General features: G+C 44.3%; 1 protein-coding gene across 3 annotated transcripts in view; it reads right to left on the reverse strand.

Annotated features, from left to right (window-relative positions):
• Positions 1-18,912, reverse strand: part of DYM (dymeclin) — a 389,914-nt gene that overhangs the window by 151,134 nt on the left and 219,868 nt on the right. The window lies entirely within an intron of this gene.

Raw genomic sequence — 18,912 nt, forward strand, 5'->3', positions numbered from 1 at the left:
AAGCTGGGAATGAGCATTAGATCATTTGATGATTACCTGTTCTGTTCATTCCCTCTGGGGCACCTGGCATTGGCCACTGTCAGAAGACAGGCTACTGGGCTAGATGGACCTTTGGTCTGACCGAGTATGGCCGTTCTTATGTTCTTATGCAAAGTGAAACCTGTCTTGAAAGACTATTTAAGAGACTAGCAAAGATCAGCTGTTTACTATGACTAGAGCTCCTAGGTTCTATGAACAATACAAATGAATTTATAATAGAGGTAGCTCATTAAAGGTGGAGAAGAATTGTACTCAGTGCATTTGGGAATACTCTGAGAAGACTAGTGAAATAGGAAGTTATCTAATAAGGGTGGTTTCACGTAGAGATTTTACTCTACATAAATGAAAGATATTAGTATGAGTTAAGTTTCAATGCAATATATGAGATTTACAAAAAAAATAATAGCATAAAAATGCATGCAAAATGTATACACCGAAACCTATGCAATAGTTTAACAATTTATTAGCAAACCTCTTGTCTTGAGACCATTCAAAAATAATCTCAAACTAACAGAGTACTGTTCTGCTCCACATTTATTAAACAGCCACCCTGTTAAGGGTGTCAGCCGTCCGAATGGTCATTTATTGCAGGTTTAAATCAACGTTAGTAATAAAATAAGACAAGGAACTGTCTCTTGTTAACAAAGCCAGTAAAAAAATACAAAACCTTTGCTTAGCATGGATGAAATTTCAAAAGCCCAATTTATTTATTTACCAATAAAACTTACAGAATTTTTAAATATTGTGCTCAGAATTTTTAATTTTTTTGGTGCAGAATTTTTAATTTTTTGCACAGAATGTGCAGGAGTAAGTATGATAAGTAAATCCTCGTAGCAGATGTAGTTTTCAAGTCAGTCAGTCTCAGATCCACTGTTTTTTGCAACATTTTATCTCCCCAGAAAGGGAATTCAGTCTACATGCATCTTGACATATTTACAAGTTATGAGATAATTTACAAGTTATGAAATAAGAGTACATAGAGAGGTCTATGCCAAAGGAACAACAGAGACTATGGCTATCTTTTGCTTCTCCAGTTGTGGTTTAAAGGAATTGTTATAAATCATTTTGTTAGCTAGGTTCCCCTTCCGCATTCCTGGAACCAGACCATCTTTTACAAAGTGTTGAATAGAAAGCGTTCAGACTCAAACACACCCTTTAAAAATAACATTTTGTGCATCTGTATCGCACCATATGCACAAGTATTCACTTCCTTCCTATGATTAAACTTCTAGTTTAAGAGTCAAATTAAAAGCAGCCCTTGGCAGAGCTCAAACTGGACTGGTACAGACCAGTACATCAGGACTAGAACATTTTGCCAACGTATCAGCATTTCAGTGACTCCTGAGTCTTCATCTATTCTACTGGGAGCCCAGGCTGTATCCAGTTCCACACCCTACTTCAAAGTGAGGGATACTACTACTGGTCAACTTCCCTAAAGCCAATCCAGTCTAATAACTACTTTCACTCTACTGGATGGAGCCCAACCCCAGCATAAGGAATAGGAGGGTGGGAAAATGGGAGAATATACAGAGGCAACATCCCCTCTTGTCTTTCAGGGTGATTGTGTTCATCTTCTCATCTCTTCTTTGGATGTCACCAAGAAAGACCAATACTCCCTTTTTTTTTTTTCCAAGTAAAGGCTCTTCAGATGGCAAACATATTCCAAAGAAGTAGCAATGAAAAACTGTCCTCTCGTCTGCTGACTTTTACAGCCTCTAGGGAAACAGACTGAGAGGGAAATCTTTCCTCCAGAAGAGACGATCGGGAGGTGGCAGCAACTATCCTCAGAAAGAAACAGACTTGAAGGGGTGGTCACTACAATACACACACAGACAAAGGGAGGAGGTGACACCTGGTACTATTTCAGGTTCTGGCATCTTTACACTCATTTCCTCTCTGGGATTAATGGGGTGGATCAAGGATCTGCATATACACCCCTCCCCATTTCGAACAGGAATCATAGGGGGTACCTAAAGCAAAAGAGGGAGTCATATGGGAAAGGCTTTAAAACGTTCTATATAGAAAGTGTCCGGGTTTCACAAAATAAAATGCATTTGGTGAAACTCCAGAAAGTTTTTAAAAAAGTTACAAGATGTCTTGAGAACCAGAAGTCCTAACATATAAAATTACCAGAAAAAGAGTGCAGCCTGTGTTCTGAAAACTACAGGGAATTCTGGAGGAATGCAGCACTACGGTTGTTAACTCTGCAAAAAACGTGCCACAATATTTGGAACCAAAGCAAAAAAGTATAGGAGGTTGTTATCAAAAAGTACACTAGCGATGTCTTACCATTACACTTAGCATTAGTATATAATGGCAATTTGGTACACTGGAAATCATGGCATTTTAATTCCACACGATTACAGGTTAAATGCATTTGAAAATAAATGCATTGGCTGTGCCTCAACAGAGAGAGCCCATTATTCTTTGGTGATATTGTAGTCCTGGGACATACGTTAATCTGCACGAATGTACCTCTCTAAATATGGAGGTCAGAGCTCAGGGCAAATGCACCACTCAAGGGTTCAGCAAGAGTACCCAACTCTCAGGCTTCCAGCTCCCCAGCTGTTGCCTCTCGAGTGGAGATGCACATCTCTCCTCCTTCTGACCAGCTACACCCAGACTTCCCCATTCCCTTGCCTCTGCTGTGTAATTCCCAGCACAGACAGGTTCCCTAGGCCACCTGCTTGCTTTCTCTTCAGAGACAGATAACAGATATAATTTACCACACTGTTCTTTCTAAGCAAGCCTACTCTATTCTTAAGGTATAAAGCATTACTGAAAAAACATTAAGAACAATAAAAGAACCTACATGTATGTTAATAAACTTATCAGAAGTCATACCAACTCTCACAGGGGCTCTGGCAACTGCAGTCTTTTAATAACCCATTGTAAGGGCATCCTTGTGGTAACAAGTTCATCAAAGCTTCAGCTCAGAACAAGCACAGTGTCTTATGAAAAAAGAAAAGAGGTACTTATGGCAGCTCAGAGACTAACAAATTTATTTGAGCATAAGCTTTCGTGAGCTACAGCTCACTTCATCGGATGCATCCGATGAAGTGATCTGTAGCCCACGAAAGCTTATGCTCAAATAAATTTGTTAGTCTCTAAGGTGCCACAAGTACTCCTTTTCTTTTTGCGAATACAGACTAACACGGCTGCTACTCTGAAAAGTGTCTTATGAAGCCTCAGTAGGCCAAGTTTTTCCTATCCTCCCCTAAGGATTAGGGGCCTCTGTGGATTTGGGGTCTTGTCCATTTGCTGGATTAGGAAGAAGGCCCCGAGTCAGCTGAAAATCAAGGTTTATACCCAAAAGTCTGTTCTTTGTCTATTGGTCTCTGGAGAATCCGGTTTGAATTAATGTATGCTTATCTCTCCAGGGGAACTTCAAAGGCTAATAACAGAGGAAGTTCATTAGTGTCCCCCCCCTCCCTACTACAGAAGGTACATACAATGTCACAACAACACATATACAATTGTATTTTTAATAAAATTTACTTCTAAAGATGTTAATTCAAACTCAGCAAGGTTTAACTTAAGCTTTATTGAGTTATCTTAATTCCATCAAGTTTCTTCAAGATACTGTCAATCTGTCACAATGGGTATTTAAATAACAAATGTATGGCTTGATTTTTAAAGATATGTAGCACTCACACTTCTCACTGATGATAGTGGAAGCAGCTGTGGGCAGCATCTCTTATAGTCACACCATTTCCTTCTTTGACAGAGTTACTGGCCAACTGGATAGGTATAAGCAGGTAACATGACTTGTCTTGACATTAGTAAAGCTTTTGATAATCCCACGACATTCTCATAAGCAAACTAGGGAAACATGGTGTAGATGAAATTACTACAAAGTGTGTGCACAATTGGTTGAAAAATCATGTTCAAAGAGCAGTTATCAATGATTCGCTGTCAAACTGGGAGGACGTATCTAGTGAAGTCCTGCAGGACTCCTACCTCCTGAACTATTCAACCTTTTCATTAATGGAATGGAAAAGACAGTTACCTTTTTGTAACTGGTGTTCTTCGAGATGTGTTGCTCATGTCCATTCCATTGTAGGTGTGTGTGCTCGGTACATGCACCAGTGCCGGAAGTTTTTCCCTCAGAGGTATCTGTTGGGGACCGGCTCTGATGCCCTCTGGAGTGGTGACTGTATGCCATGGTATAAGGAGGTAAAAGGCCTTCTGCAAGTGGGGCCTGTGAAGGAAGTCCCTCAAGAGTACAGAGGCAAGGGGTTTTACTCCCAGTACTTTCTAATCCCAAAGACCCATCCTGGACCTGCGAGACCTCAACAAATGTCTCAAGAAGTTGAAGTTTCGCATGGTTTCCCTGGCCTCCATCATCCCCTCTGGATCTGGGAGACTGGTATGCCGCCCTCGATTTGAAGGACGCTTACTTCCACATATCAATATTCCAAGGACACAGGCAATTCCTGCGCTTCACAGTGCGGTCTGCTCCTTACCAGTTTGTGGTGCTCCCATTCGGCCTGGCTACAGCCCCAAGGGTGTTTACCAAGTGCATGGCTGTGGTGGCTGCTTACCTCAGGTGTCGGGGTATCATGGTACCATGTATGCCATGGTATGCCGATTTCCCCAACCCTCAGTTCCTTCTTGCTGGAAACTCTGACAGTGGGGAAGGAGGATGGGTCATGGAATGGACATGAGCAACACATCTTGAAGAACACCAGTTACGAAAAGGTAAACATCTTTTCTTCTTCAAGTGCTTGCTCATGTCCATTCCAGGTAGTACTCCCAAGCAGTACCACCAGAGGTGGGTAGGAGTTCATGGACGTGTCCACTGCAACACAGCTCATCAAATTCAGCATCATCTCTGGCCTGCTAGGTGATGGCGTAATGTGCTGTGAACATGTGCACTGAAGACCACATGGCAGCCCTGCAGATGTCTTGGATGGGTAGATGTGCTAGGAAGGCTGCTGAGGATGCTTGTGCTCTGGTTGAGTGGACCCTTAATATAGGTGGCGGTTCAACCGAGCTAAGTCATAACAGGTCTGGATTCAGGAGGTGATCAAGTTCAAGATCCTCTGAGAGGACACCGGACACCTTTCATCCTGTCTGCTGTTGTGATGCAGAGTTGGGTCGATTCGCAGAAGGATTTGGTGCACTCCATGTAGAACCCTAGGGCGCACTGGCCATCCAAGGTGTGCAGCTGCCTCTCCTCCGCAGTTGAGTGCAGCTTTGGACAGAAAACCAGGAGAAAGATATCCTAGTTAATATGGAAGTGGGACACTACCTTAGGTAAGAATGCGGGGTGGGAGGGTCACAGCTGGATCTTGTCCTTGTAGAAGACAATGAAAGGAGGCTCTGAAGTGAAGGCTTTAATCTTGGATACTCGCCTCGCCGAGGTAATGGCTATAAGGAAAGCAATCTTGACAGATATGAAATGGAACATGAGGCCAAAGACTCAAAGGGAGGCCCCAGGAGCCTTGAGAGGACGATGTTGAGGTCCCATTGCAGAATCAGGTCCTGGACCGGTGGAAAGAGTCACTCTAGTCCTTTTAGGAACTGGATGGACATGTCATGTGAGAACACCGATTTGCCCTGGACATGCTGGTGGAAAGTCGATATGGCTGCTAAGTGCACCTTGATGGAGGAAAGCATGAGGCCTTGATGCTTAAGGTGTAGCAGGTAATCAAGGATGGATTGCAAAGACGACCTCATCGGGGAGATGCCATGCTTCTCTGCCCAGCAGGAGAATCACTTCCACTTTGCCAGGTAAACGCTCTGCTGGAGGGTTTTCTGCTTTCCAAGAGGACTTGCTGTACCTGACTGGAGCAGGCCCTTTCCTCTGGGTTCAGCCATTCACCAAGCCGTTAGGTGAAGGGAGGGAAAGTTCAGGTGCAGGAGCCATCCGTGGTCTTGCGAGAGGAGATCTGGGCGGCTGGGCAATGGCCATGTGGGAGCCATGGCCAGGTCCATGAGCATGCCGAACCAACGTTGGCGAGGCCACGCTGGGGCAGTCATGAGACTCACGCTTTGTCTGTTTTGACTTTTGCTAATATCCTGCTGACCAGTGGAATCAGCAGGAATGTGTATGTCAAATCCCCTTCCGATGACAGAAGGAAGGTGTCAGTGAGGGAGTCCCTGCTTAGGCCCTAGAGGGAGCAGAACTACTGGCACTTCCTGTTCTGTCTGATAGTGAACAGGTTCACTCGGGGAGTTTCCCACCTTCAGAAGAGGACCTGGACGACCTCCGGGTGGAGGGACCACTCATGGTGAGAGAAGGATCTGCTGAGGTGATCCGTCAGCACATTCTGGATGCCAGGGAGGTATAATGCCTCAAGGTGGATGTCGTGCTGGATGCAAAAGTCCCACAATCGGAGCGCTTCCTGACACAGAGCCCATGAGCGGGCTCCCCCTTGCCTCTTGATGTAGAACATCGAGGCCATGTTGTCCATGTTGTGAGTATCCATACCACTCAACCGGAAAGATGTGGCGGGAAGACTCCACAGGCTAGGCGGACTGCTCTGAATTCCCTGACGTTTATGTGCAATGTCAGTTCCTCCGGGGACCACGTTCCTTGGGTCCGCAGCTCGCCAAGATGTGCTCCCCAACCAAGGTCGGAGGCATCTGATATTAGAGATACCGAAGATCGAGGACTCTTGAAGGGAACTCCTTCTAGGACCACCCTCAAGTTGGTCCACCACTGCAGGGAGTAAGTACATTCGGTGGGATTGTGATGACTTGTCCAGATGATCCCTGGCGAGGGCGTAGACTGTTGCCAGCCACCGTTGGAGGGGTCACAATCTGAGCCTCTCATGGTGGATGACATAAGTACACACCAGCATGTGGTCCAACAGCCTGAGGCAGACCCAAGCTGTGGTGAGGGGATATGCAGAGACACTGGCAATGAGAACTGCCATCGTCTTGAACCTGTCCTGTGGCAGAAATACTCTGGCACGGGTAGAGTTGAGGACAGCTCTGATAAACTCAATTTTCTGTACTGGAATTAACGTTAATTTTTCCTCGTTTATCAGCAGGCCCAGGGCACAGCATATGACCTGTAGTTCTGAGATGTCATGCTGGACCTGAGACCTGGAGCGGCCCTTGATGAGCCAGTCGTTGAGGTACGGGTAAATCTGGATACCCCGACACCTGAGGTAAGCAGCCACCACAGCCATGCACTTGGTAAACACCCTTGGGGCTGTAGCCAGGCCGAATGGGAGCACCACAAACTGGTAAGGAGCAGACCGCACTGTGAAGCGCAGGAATTGCCTGTGTCCTTGGAATATTGATATGTGGAAGTAAGCGTCCTTCAAATCGAGGGCGGCATACCAGTCTCCCAGATCCAGAGGGGATGATGGAGGCCAGGGAAACCATGCGAAACTTCAACTTCTTGAGACATTTGTTGAGGTCTCGCAGGTCCAGGATGGGTCTTTGGGATTAGAAAGTACTGGGAGTAAAACCCCTTGCCTCTGTACTCTTGAGGGACTTCCTTCACAGGCCCCACTTGCAGAAGGCCTTTTACCTCCTGCATGAGCAGGCTCTTGTGAGAAGGGTCCCTGAAGAGGGACGGGGAAGAGGTGTGTGAGGGGGGAAAGAAATAAACTGGAGGGTATAACCCTGAGCCACAGTGTTGAGGACCCAGCGGTCCAAAATTAGGGAGGCCCAGGCAGGGACAGGAGGTTGGAAAAATGCCAGGAAGCAGGATCCGGGTTACAGGCTGGGAGGGTGCCCTCTGGTGCACCCTCAAAATGCCCAATTACCACTTGCTGGTTATGGGTGGAGCTCGACTGAGCAGAGGACGCCAGCTGGTGGCCTTGCCAGCGTTTATAGCCTTTGCCCTTCTTACGGGAGGGCTCCGATCTGTTCTGGTTTCCAAAGCCTTGGGGCTGCTGCGGCTTAAACCGCTTTCTAGCCAGGCCCGGGGTGTAGAGGCCCAGGGTCCATAATGTTGTCTGGAAGTCATTCAGCCTTTGCAATTTTGTGTCTGTTTGTTCAACAGAGCTTGGCCATCAAATGGGAGATCCTATATTGACTGTTGGACCTCCGTCAACAAGCCCGACGACTGCAGCCAGGATGCCCTTCTGATCGAGACGGCAGAGCTCATGGTTCTGGCCGCAGAGTCCACCACGTCTGAGGCCACCTGGAGGGCTGCTGTAGCCACTGCTTTGCCCTCATTGAGGATCACCCAGAACTCCTTCCTGGGGTCCTTGGGCTGTAAATCCTTGAACTTGGCCATGGACTGCCACATGTTAAAATCGTAGTGGCCAAGCAGGGTCTGATAGTTGACCACCCACAGTTGGGGGCTCATTGATGAATAAATTTTTCTTCTGAATAAACAGAGTCTCTCTGAGTTCTTGTTTTTGGGGAGGTTGCATCTGGTTGGCCTTGCCTTTCCCATTGATTAATGGGTGAGACCACCAGTGAGCTTGGGGCAGGGTGTTTGTAAAGGTAGCAGGCACACAGTACTTTTGTTCTGCCCTTCTGGAAATGGGAGCAGTGATGAGGGAGTCTGCACAAGGATTTTGTGATTTTTGTTACCACCTTGTGCAAGGGCACAAGGGCTGGAGCCACCAAGCTGAGGACATCAAATAGAGTCTGAGGGTTCCTCCAGCTCCTCAGCATGTAGCCCCAAGTTTGAGGTGACCCACTTTAGTAGCTCCTGATGGGCTCTGGAATCATCCTGTTGGACTGGACGAGGAGCCCCTGTGATCGTCTCGTCAGGCAAGGATAAGGAGGAAGCAGGTACAGGAGGATCTGCCACCTCAGATGATTGTTCAAGTGGTCCCGCACTGTGGCCTGGGTGAATCTGAGGAGTCTTTTCCCCAGTCACCTTCATATCGGGGGGCGGTCGGGAGACTGGGGCCGATGGTTTATTCGAGGCCACCGAGGCCGACCAGAGCCCTTGCAAGGGCTGTGGGAACCTCCAGGGATTTCAAGGGTGCCGGGGGTAGGGCCCCTGGCCCTAGGGCCACAGTGCTTCGGGCAGTACCACACACATAATGGGTACCCCGATATGAGACCCTGGACCCCTGATGTGGGTTTCTCACAAGCACAGCAACCGTGAGGATCGCTGACGGGCATCGGCTTTTTACAGCAGTCACAGGGTTTGAAGCCTGGGGATCAGGGCATTCCCCATTCCGAGGCTGAGTCCCATCCCGGACTAACTGACTAAGGGAAACTACTAACAATTTTCAACTATTTACAGGAGAAAAGTTTGTAACAACGGTTTGAGAAAGAGAAGGGTTGCCGAAGCAAGAAGACATTCCAGCACCTTCACTTGTGGTAGGAAGGAACTGAAGGTGGGGGGAACTGGTGGCGCCCCTTATATCGCAGCATACAGGCGCCACTTCAGAGGACACCACAGCCAGTCCCCTACGGATACCGCTGAGGGAGAAACTTCCGGCACCAGTGCATGTGATGAGCACACATACCTACAATGGAATGGACATGAGCAAGCACTCAAAGGAGAAAGTAAGCTTATCGAATTTGCAGATGACACCAAGCTGGGAGGTCTTGCAAGCACTTTGGAGGACAGGATTAGAATTCAAAATGACCTTGACAAATTGATTAGAAAATCAACAAGATGAAATTAAAGAAAGATGAATGTGAAGTACTACACTTAGGAAAAAATCAAATGCACAAATACAAAATGGGGAATAACTGGCTAGGCAGTAGTACTGCAGAAAAAGGATCTGGGGATTATAGTGGATCGAATTGAACATGAGCCAAAAATGTGATGCAGTTGTAAAAAAAGGCTAATGTCATTCTGGGGTGTATTTACATGTGTGTTGTATATAAGACACTGGAGGTAACTGTCCTGCTATTCTCGGCGCAGGTGATGCCCCAGTTACAGCACTATGTCCAGTTCTGGGTGCCACACTTTAGGAAAGATGTGGATAAATTGGAGGAAGTCCAGAGGAGAGCAACAAAAATAATAAAAGGTTAGGAAACCAGATCTCTGAGGAAACGTTATAAACAGTGGCCATGTTTCTAAGAAAACGAGACAGAAGTTTCTAAGAAAATGAGACAGTCTATTTGAAGGGCTGTTATAAAGATGATGGTGATCAATTGTTCTTCATATCCACTAAAGTCAGGACAGGAAGTAATCTGTAGCAACAGAGATTTAGATTAGATATGAGGAAAACCTTTCTAACTATGAGTATAGCTAAATACTGGAATAGTTAAGTACTGAAGTAGGTTATCAAGGGATGTTGTGGAATCCCCATCACTGGACCTTTTTTAAGAAAAAGTTACAGGAACACTTGTCAAGGACGATCTTCATATATTTGGTCCATCCACGGCATGAATAGGTGGATTAGATAACCTCTCAAGATCCCTTCTATCCCTACATTTCATGATTCTATGATTACTTTACAATCTGAAGTTTAATTGCACACCACACACATCAGTAAAGTGACTGGTTGGTTGCCAGCTGTTGAAAGAGTAACAGAACTGCAAGCCTAAAAGTACATCCCACATTTGTAGCTTTCCCAGACTTAATGTGTCCTTTGAAGTTCAAATGTCAAATTTAGGAGAATAATGAATGCTGTAATACACAATATTCAGGTCATTTACTGATCACATAACATTCCACATCATTATGCTCCCTTTGCTGCTACTTAAGCTCTTAAACTCCTTCTATAAAAGAGTTTTAATGTCAAACGTTCTTTTCCTAATTAATATATGATTTAAGAAAAAATTGTTAAGCTATGCAAGGTGCCTAATGGCTTGTTTCACACTTCAATGGACTGTTCCAACTTTAATTTTTATCTGGAGAAGAGGATGGTGGACAGCTCTGTCTGAACTATTTTATACTTGTGTTCTTTGCCTTTCCATGCCAGCCCTTCTCTGCCCTCACACCAATCTGTCACTGGCATACTTCATCTGCAGCTGAACAAGCAAGCAAGCTACTTCCGTCTGCAGCTTCTGACTGCATTAGTCCTCCCATTAATACTAACCATACTTACATACACATTTTGAAGAGTAGAACATCAAGGATCATGTGTCCACAACAGCATGTTCAGCACTCTTCTTGCAAATAACCTTTTCTTTACCTCTCTCTGAGAAGCTCCATCAGCTCAGATATGAAATCCAAAGTCAGTTTATTAACATAGCTTTCCCCATTTGGCCCATACTCTGGATCTCATATCTGTTCAAACTATTTTGAATGACATTTGCTTTAAATTAGCATTTTGGCAGATTACTAGATTTCTACAACGAATGGTAACAAGGGCAAAAGTATTTTATAACTGAGGTGAAAGAAAGCCCCTATAAGGAACAACATAATATATAGCAAGGACTGGCCTTAAACTTGAATCTAGATCACTTGTCTGCCTCCTCAACATATACAGTAACTCCTCACTTAACGTTGTCCTGGTTAACGTTGTTAGTTACTGATCAATTAGAGAACATGCTCGTTTAAAAATGCGCAATGCTCCCTTTTAACGTTGTTTGGCAGCCACCTGCTTTGTCCACTGCTTGCAGGAAGAGCAGCCTGTTGCAGCTAGCTGGTGGGGGCTTGGAACCAGGGTGAACCAGGAGCCCCCAAGCAGGCTATCAATTGCCAGGCAGTTCAGCTCTCCCTTCCCCCACTGCCATATGCTGCTCCTGCCCTCTGCCTTGGAGCTGCTCCTGGGAGCCTCCTGCTTGCTGTGTGGGTGGGGGGAGGGAGGAAGGGTGCTAATGTCAGGGTGACTCCCTCCCTCCTGCTCCTGTACCCCATCTCCATAGAGTAGGGGAGGGGACATGACAGGGCTCACGATGGAGGGGGCTTGCTGGCAGCAGCTGCTGCCTCAACTTTCTGATCTACTTAAAAAGGCAGTGTACTCAGAGTGGGGTCACCGTAATTAAAGGGGCAATGCACATCTCTCTCTCTCTCAGACACACACAAACATGGGGTATGTGTCTCCTCCCTCCATTCATACTGCCTTGTAGAGTGTGAGGCTACATTAACAACGTGTTAACCCTTGAGGGCTCAGCGCAGTGCTAGTTTATCATTTAGAAGTAAGGCATTCCATGGGAAATATCCCACCCTCTTCCACCCTCTGACTCCACCACCTCAACCAAGCTTCACAATCATCATTGCTGTGTACAGTATTTAATTGTTTAAAACTTATACTGTGTGTGTGTATTTTTTGTATGGCGAAAATTTTTCCCTTGAACCTAACCCCCACATTTACATTAATTTTTATGGGGAAATTGGATTTGCATAACATCGTTTTGCTTAAAGTAGCATTTTTCAGGAACATAGCTACAACGTTAAGCAAGGAGTTACTATAATACACTGGAAGCCAGTGATTCAACTTCTATCCAGTTTGTTTCATAGCTTTACTAGGGAAATTATGAATCCCAGAATCGTATTAGGGATGGAAAGAAACATATTGCCCATTCTACTGCCAATACAGGATTATTCCCAAACAGTACATTCTCAAGTGCTTTGTCCAGTCCAGTTTTACGTGACTAAAACAATTTAACTTCCCATCAATTCCCTTGGAAGATTATTCTACAGCCTAAACGATCTAAATGTTAGGAAATTTTCAGCCTATTTCTTCCTCTTTACCCAATCTCAGCCCTCCTTATAGCACCACTGCCTAAGCCATCTGTTGACAGTCATAATCTTGTCACACCTTTGTTGCCCTTCTCTAGGAACAGGAAGGATCCCGCTAAAGATCACCTGAGCCTCAATTTCCTTAAGCGTCTTCCCCAGCCTAGCATAGTCTCCCTTGATACTTTCCAGCGAGAATCTGGCTGTATCATTTGTTCCCACATGAAGGATAATTAGGGGATTCTTTCCCGCTCCCTTGAGGATCCTTTTCAACCTCAGGTCTACATCCCGTATCTTAGCACCCGGAAGACAGCACACCCTTCTATTCTCAGGATCAGCTCTAGTTACAGGCCTGTCTATTCTTCTCAATAAAGAGTCCCCGATCACATAGACCTGCCTTTTCCTGGTGACAGTGCTATTCGCCAGTCTCTCCCCTGTTCCCTCTGGCTGCAAGTTCTTTCCATTCCTGTTTTCCCTTACAATTTTCTTCAACCCATCCTGTATCCTCCTGGGGCTCATATTTGGTGTAGTCTCCCTTGACTCTTCCCCTTTTTCTATAGGGCTAGCCTCTCTTCTCTTCTTCCTTACCCTTCCACCTTCAGCGACTACCTGCTGAGCCCCTTCTTCATTTTCCAACTCTGCAAACCTGTTCCTAAGCTCTATTTCTCCTTCACTAGCCCGTCTTTTTCTCTGCCTGGTTCTTTGAGTCACATGTTTCCACTGACCACTTTCGTCATCCAGTCTCCCCTCAAAATTCCCCAGCCCTGCTTCCATCTGCGAGTCTGAGCTTTTCCCTTCAGATACCTCATATCTTTGCTCCATCATCTGCTCAAACCCCTTCCTAAACTCAACCAGACTTTCCACCTGCATCTCCAAACCTCGGATCTTTTCCTCCATCAGCTCTATCAGACGGCATTTCATGCAGACAAAACTCTTACCGGTTCCCCCCTCCAGGATCATGTACATACCACAGCTTCCACATCCAGTCATCCTCAATGTGTCTTTCACTGCAGGAGTCACTCCCACAGCTGCCTCTGTATCTGTCATCTCCTTCCCACCTAAATCCTGTTAATCTGGGAAACACAAGCCACACCAAAAAGACCACCCCCCAGCAAAAGCAAACCCCAAACAAGCACCACAATCCAAACTCCCCTTGCAAACTCCCACTCAAACTCCCCTGTTTAGAGCTCTGTTTGCTAGCTCCTGTGCCGCTGCAGCTGTCTGGGCCGCTGCCTGACTGGCTGGCTACCTTTATAGGGCCCCTAGTCAGAAGCCCCACCCCCTAGGCAGGGCTCAGCTGCTCTCTCAGCACAAAGCCCCACCCCCTAATCAGGCTCAGCTGCTCTCCCAGCACAAAACCCCTACACACACACAAATACAAATACTAAAAATACAAAACCAAGTACAACTACCTTCTCCTCCAACAGAACTCCCACTCAAACTCCCCTGTTTAGAGCTCTGTTTGCTAGCTCCTGTGCCGCTGCAGCTGTCAGATAATCTTCATCCAAGAATATTAAAGGAATTGGCACCTGAAATTGCAAGCCCATTAGCAAGAATTTTTAATGAATCTGTAAACTCAGGAATAGTACCGAATGATTGAAGAATTGCTAATATAGTTCCTATTTTTAAGAAAGGAAAAAAAAGTGATCCGGGTAACTACAGGCCAGTTAGTTTGACATCTGTAGTATGCAAGGTCCTGGAAAAAATTTTGAAGGAGAAATTAGTTAAGGACATTGAAGTCAATGGTAAATGGGACAAAATACAACATGGTTTTACAAAAGGTAGATCGTGCCAAACCAACCTAATCTCCTTTTTTGAAAAAGTAACAGATTTTTTAGATAAAGGAAATGCAGTGGATCTAATTTACCTAGATTTCAGTAAGGCATTTGATACCGTGCCACATGGGGAATTATTAGTTAAATTGGAGAAGATGGGGATCAATATGAACATCAGAAGGTGGATAAGGAATTGGTTAAAGGGGAGACTGCAACGGGTCCTACTGAAAGGCGAACTGTCAGGTTGGAGGGAGGTTACCAGTGGAGTTCCTCAGGGATCGGTTTTGGGACCAATCTTATTTAATCTTTTTGTTACTGACCTTGGCACAAAAAGTGGGAGTGTGCTAATAAAGTTTGCAGATGATACAAAGCTGGGAGGTATTGCCAATTCGGAGAAGGATCGGGATATTATACAGGAGGATCTGGATGACCTTGTAAACTGGAGTAATAGTAATAGGATGAAATTTAATAGTGAGAAGTGTAAGGTTATGCATTTAGGGATTAATAACAAGAATTTTAGTTATAAGTTGGGGACGCATCAATTAGAAGTAACGGAAGAGGAGAAGGACCTTGGAGTATTGGTTGATCATAGGATGACTATGAGCTGCCAATGTGATATGGCTGTGAAAAAAGCTACTGCGGTTTTGGGATGCATCAGGAGAGGCATTTCCAGTAGGGATAAGGAGGTTTTAGTACCGTTATACAAGGCACTGGTGAGACCTCACCTAGAATACTGTGTGCAGTTCTGGTCTCCCATGTTTAAAAAGGATGAATTCAAACTGGAGCAGGTACAGAGAAGGGCTACTAGGATGATCCGAGGAATGGAAAACTTGTCTTATGAAAGGAGACTTAAGGAGCTTGGCTTGTTTAGCCTAACTAAAAGAAGGTTGAGGGGAGATAGGATCGCTCTCTATAAATATATCAGAGGGATAAATATAGGAGAGGGAGAGGAATTATTTAAGCTCAGCACCAATGTGGACACAAGAACAAATGGGTATAAACTGACCACCAGGAAGTTTAGACTTGAAATCAGACGAAGGTTTTTAACCATCAGAGGAGTGAAGTTTTGGAATAACCTTCCAAGGGAAGCAGTGGGGGCAAAAGATCTATCTGGTTTTAAGATTCTACTCGATAAGTTTATGGAGGAGATGGTATGATGGGATAATGGGATTTTGGTAAGTAATTGATCTTTAAATATTCAGGGTAAATAGGCCAAATCCCCTGAGATGGGATATTAGATGGATGGGATCTGATTTACTATAGAAAACTCTTTCCTGGGTATCTGGCTGGTGAATCTTGCCCATGTGCTCAGGGTTTGGCTGATTGCCATGTTTGGGGTCGGGAGGGAGTTTTCCTCCAGGGCAGATTGGAGAGGCCCTGGAGGTTTTTCGCCTTCCTCTGTAGCATGGGGCATGGTTGACTGGAGGGAGGCTTCTCTGCTCCTTGAAGTTTTGAACCATGATTTGAGGACTTCAATAGCTCAGACATGGGTGAGGTTTTTCATAGGAGTGGTGGGTGACATTCTGTGGCCTGCGCTGTGCAGGAGGTCGGACTAGATGATCAGAATGGTCCCTTCTGACCTTAGTATCTATGAATCTATGAATCCCAATTCTAATTAGTTATACTCCACTGGATTATCATGGGTATTTCCCACAGTATTTATGCTCTCCAAATAAATCATATATTCCTCCCTCCCCTTTTCCTGAGTTATTTTAGTCTCCACCTGGCCACACTTTACATTTTTTATTCTTGTAATTTTTCCTACTTCCAATTTAAAAACTTTTTAAGTACCAAAGTACACAGAAACTTATGGTATATTTTAGGTGCAGTCTCAACAGTGACTTCTTATACATTTCCTGGTCCATAACACAACGCCTTTGCAGGCTGATCAAAATGAAATCAACTCCCCACCCTTCAGAAAAAATCATCACATAGGAGGCTCATATTCAATTTGCTGCACATCATCACCCCAGGTCTTTCTCATTATTGTTGCTCTGCAAGTATCTCCCCCACTCCTGTTAAGCAAAACCCTTTAAGTACAATTGTTTTATTAATGTACTATTTCACCCACTCTTCCAGATACCAAACCAAGGCATCTCCTGGCTACCTCCCCCTCTTTATTTTATACTTGCACTAGCACCAAAAACTCAGAGTTGCCAATAGTCCCAATTTAGCTAGGATAAGCCCTAGGACAAAACCTTATTCATATTTTCTGTCCAATAAAGCTAGACTTAACAAGCCACATCTTTTCAAAAAAATAAATGACTAATTTACCTAGCAGTCAAAATATTTTGTTCATAAATATATTGAAGCATCACAGATTTATAGATTCCAAGACCAGAAGGCACAATTCTGATTATCTAGTCTGACCTTCAGTTCACAGAACTTCCCCAAAATAATTCCTAGAACAGATCTTTTAAAAAATTATCCAATCTTGATTTAAAAATCCTCAATAGAAAAGCCACCACAACCCTGGTTAAGTTGCACCAATGGCTGGTTACTGTCACTGTTAAAAATTTATGTCTTATTTCCAGTCTGAATTTGTCTAGCTTCAACTTCCAGACGCTGGATTGTGTTATACTTTTCTCTGCTAGACTGGAGAGCCCATTATTAAATATTTGTTCCCCACATAGATACTTACAGAGTGAAATCAAGTTACTCCTTAACTTTTTCTGTGTTAACCAAAATAGAGTAAAAGAGGTCAATCTATCATTATGAGGCATGTTTTTCTAATCTTTTAATCATTCTCATGGCTCTTCTTTGAATCCTCTCCAATTTGTCAAGATCCTTCTTGAACTGTGGATACAAAACTGGACACAGTATTCCAGCAGTGATAGCAGCAGTGCCAAATGCAGAGGTAAAATAACCTCTCTATTCCTACTCAAGATTCCACTTGCATCCTAGGATTACATTAGCTCTTTTGGCCACAGTGTCACACTGGGAGCTCATGTTCAGCTGATTATCCATCATGATCCCTAAATCTTTTCAGTCCCTGCTTCCCACAATAGGAACCTCCCTTCGGTAAGAATGGTCTACATTCTTTTTTCCTAGATATAGACATTTACATTTAGCCACATTAAAATGAATATTGTTTGCTTCTGCCCAGTTTACCAAGCAATGCGGATTGCTCTCAATCAATGACCTGTCCTTTTCAGTATTTACCACTCCCATAATTTGTGTGTTGTCTGCAAATTTACAAATCCAAAACACCTTTACATACCCACTTCCTAAGCCTATCGGTACATGCATTTGCAGCATTTTCACTACTTCTTCAATAAAAATAAAACACTTTACCATTAATGCAGGAACACTGAGGACCATGCATGGCTGCTAAATACTATGTATTTTGCCACTACTGATTCTTTCTTTGTTTTATAAAAACAAAAAACAATCCCCTCTCTCCTCCCCCAAACAAATAATTTGTGTATTGGTAGCATTTACTCACAATCCCAAGTTTTTAATTTTTTTAAAGTAATTTTTTAAAGTCCCAAACATAGGATAGTTTTCATGCAACAGAACAGCAATAGGATATGTGATCAGTACTATAAAAAGATTGTCAGGGCTGTGCAGTGGTTTTAAAACCAGAGACCAACACACACAGTGATTATTTTGTTTTTAATTTAGACACATTTCTTTGGGGAGGGACAAAGAAAAAGACTGGATTTTGCAGAAAGAATATAGTTAGAGGATGGCTCTTCTCATCCTCCCTTCTTATCCATCTTTCTGAATTCACCAATCTTCTCTTTTCTTTGTTGAATTTTCCGACACTTCCTGGAATGTGGGTTTGGGACATCACTAATGCCATTATAAGAAGTAAAACTCAGTCTTTTGAAACTTCGCCCTGAGGAGGGGACCTTTGTCTGCTGATTATTTGTTCCCAGAGTCTTAGGATCAAAGGCCCAAGCTGTATACAGAAATGGCTGACTGATTCATCATGGTGCTAGTTGTGAGCTGAGGCTGCTCCGAATTTGTAATCACAGAACAACCCCTTAGTGGGGTTTGAAGGACTGACACCTGTCAGAACCCTTGTTGGAGTTGGGGGTGATCTCTCATAAGCTAATTAGCATATGTGTAGGTTCTTTTATTGTTTTAATATGTTTTCTTTGTAATGCTTTCATTTTAAGAATAAACATGCTTGCTTAGAAAGGGCTGTGTGGTAGCTTTTAACTGCTGGCAGTTATGCTGTTTATAGCCTCTGAAGAGAAAGTAAAGCACAGATGCCGGTCTTTTACGCAGTCTGGATTGCTGGGAATAACACAGTGTAGGCAGGGAACTGTGCAGCCCAGAAAAACTCAAGTCGGGGGAGAGAAACACGAGTCACTGTCCAAGAGAGGTGACGGCTGAGGAGCCAGGAGTCTAGAGTGGGTGCTTTTGTTGGACCATGGAGAGAGAATATAGGTGCAGTTACTCTGAACAGTGACAGAACTTGCACCCTTAAGTCTTAAACTGTAAGTACAAGTCAGGCCAGGCATCCCTTAGCAATGGGGTTTAGTCTCGTTAGCTAGGCATAGATCCCCCTCCCTCTTTGCCTAATGCCAGTGCCTAAGCCACTAATAATATTCTTGCCAATTCCAAACAAGACAGAAG

This window comes from Dermochelys coriacea, chromosome 5, assembly GCF_009764565.3.
Source record: "Dermochelys coriacea isolate rDerCor1 chromosome 5, rDerCor1.pri.v4, whole genome shotgun sequence".
Taxonomy (NCBI): Eukaryota; Metazoa; Chordata; order Testudines; family Dermochelyidae; genus Dermochelys; species Dermochelys coriacea.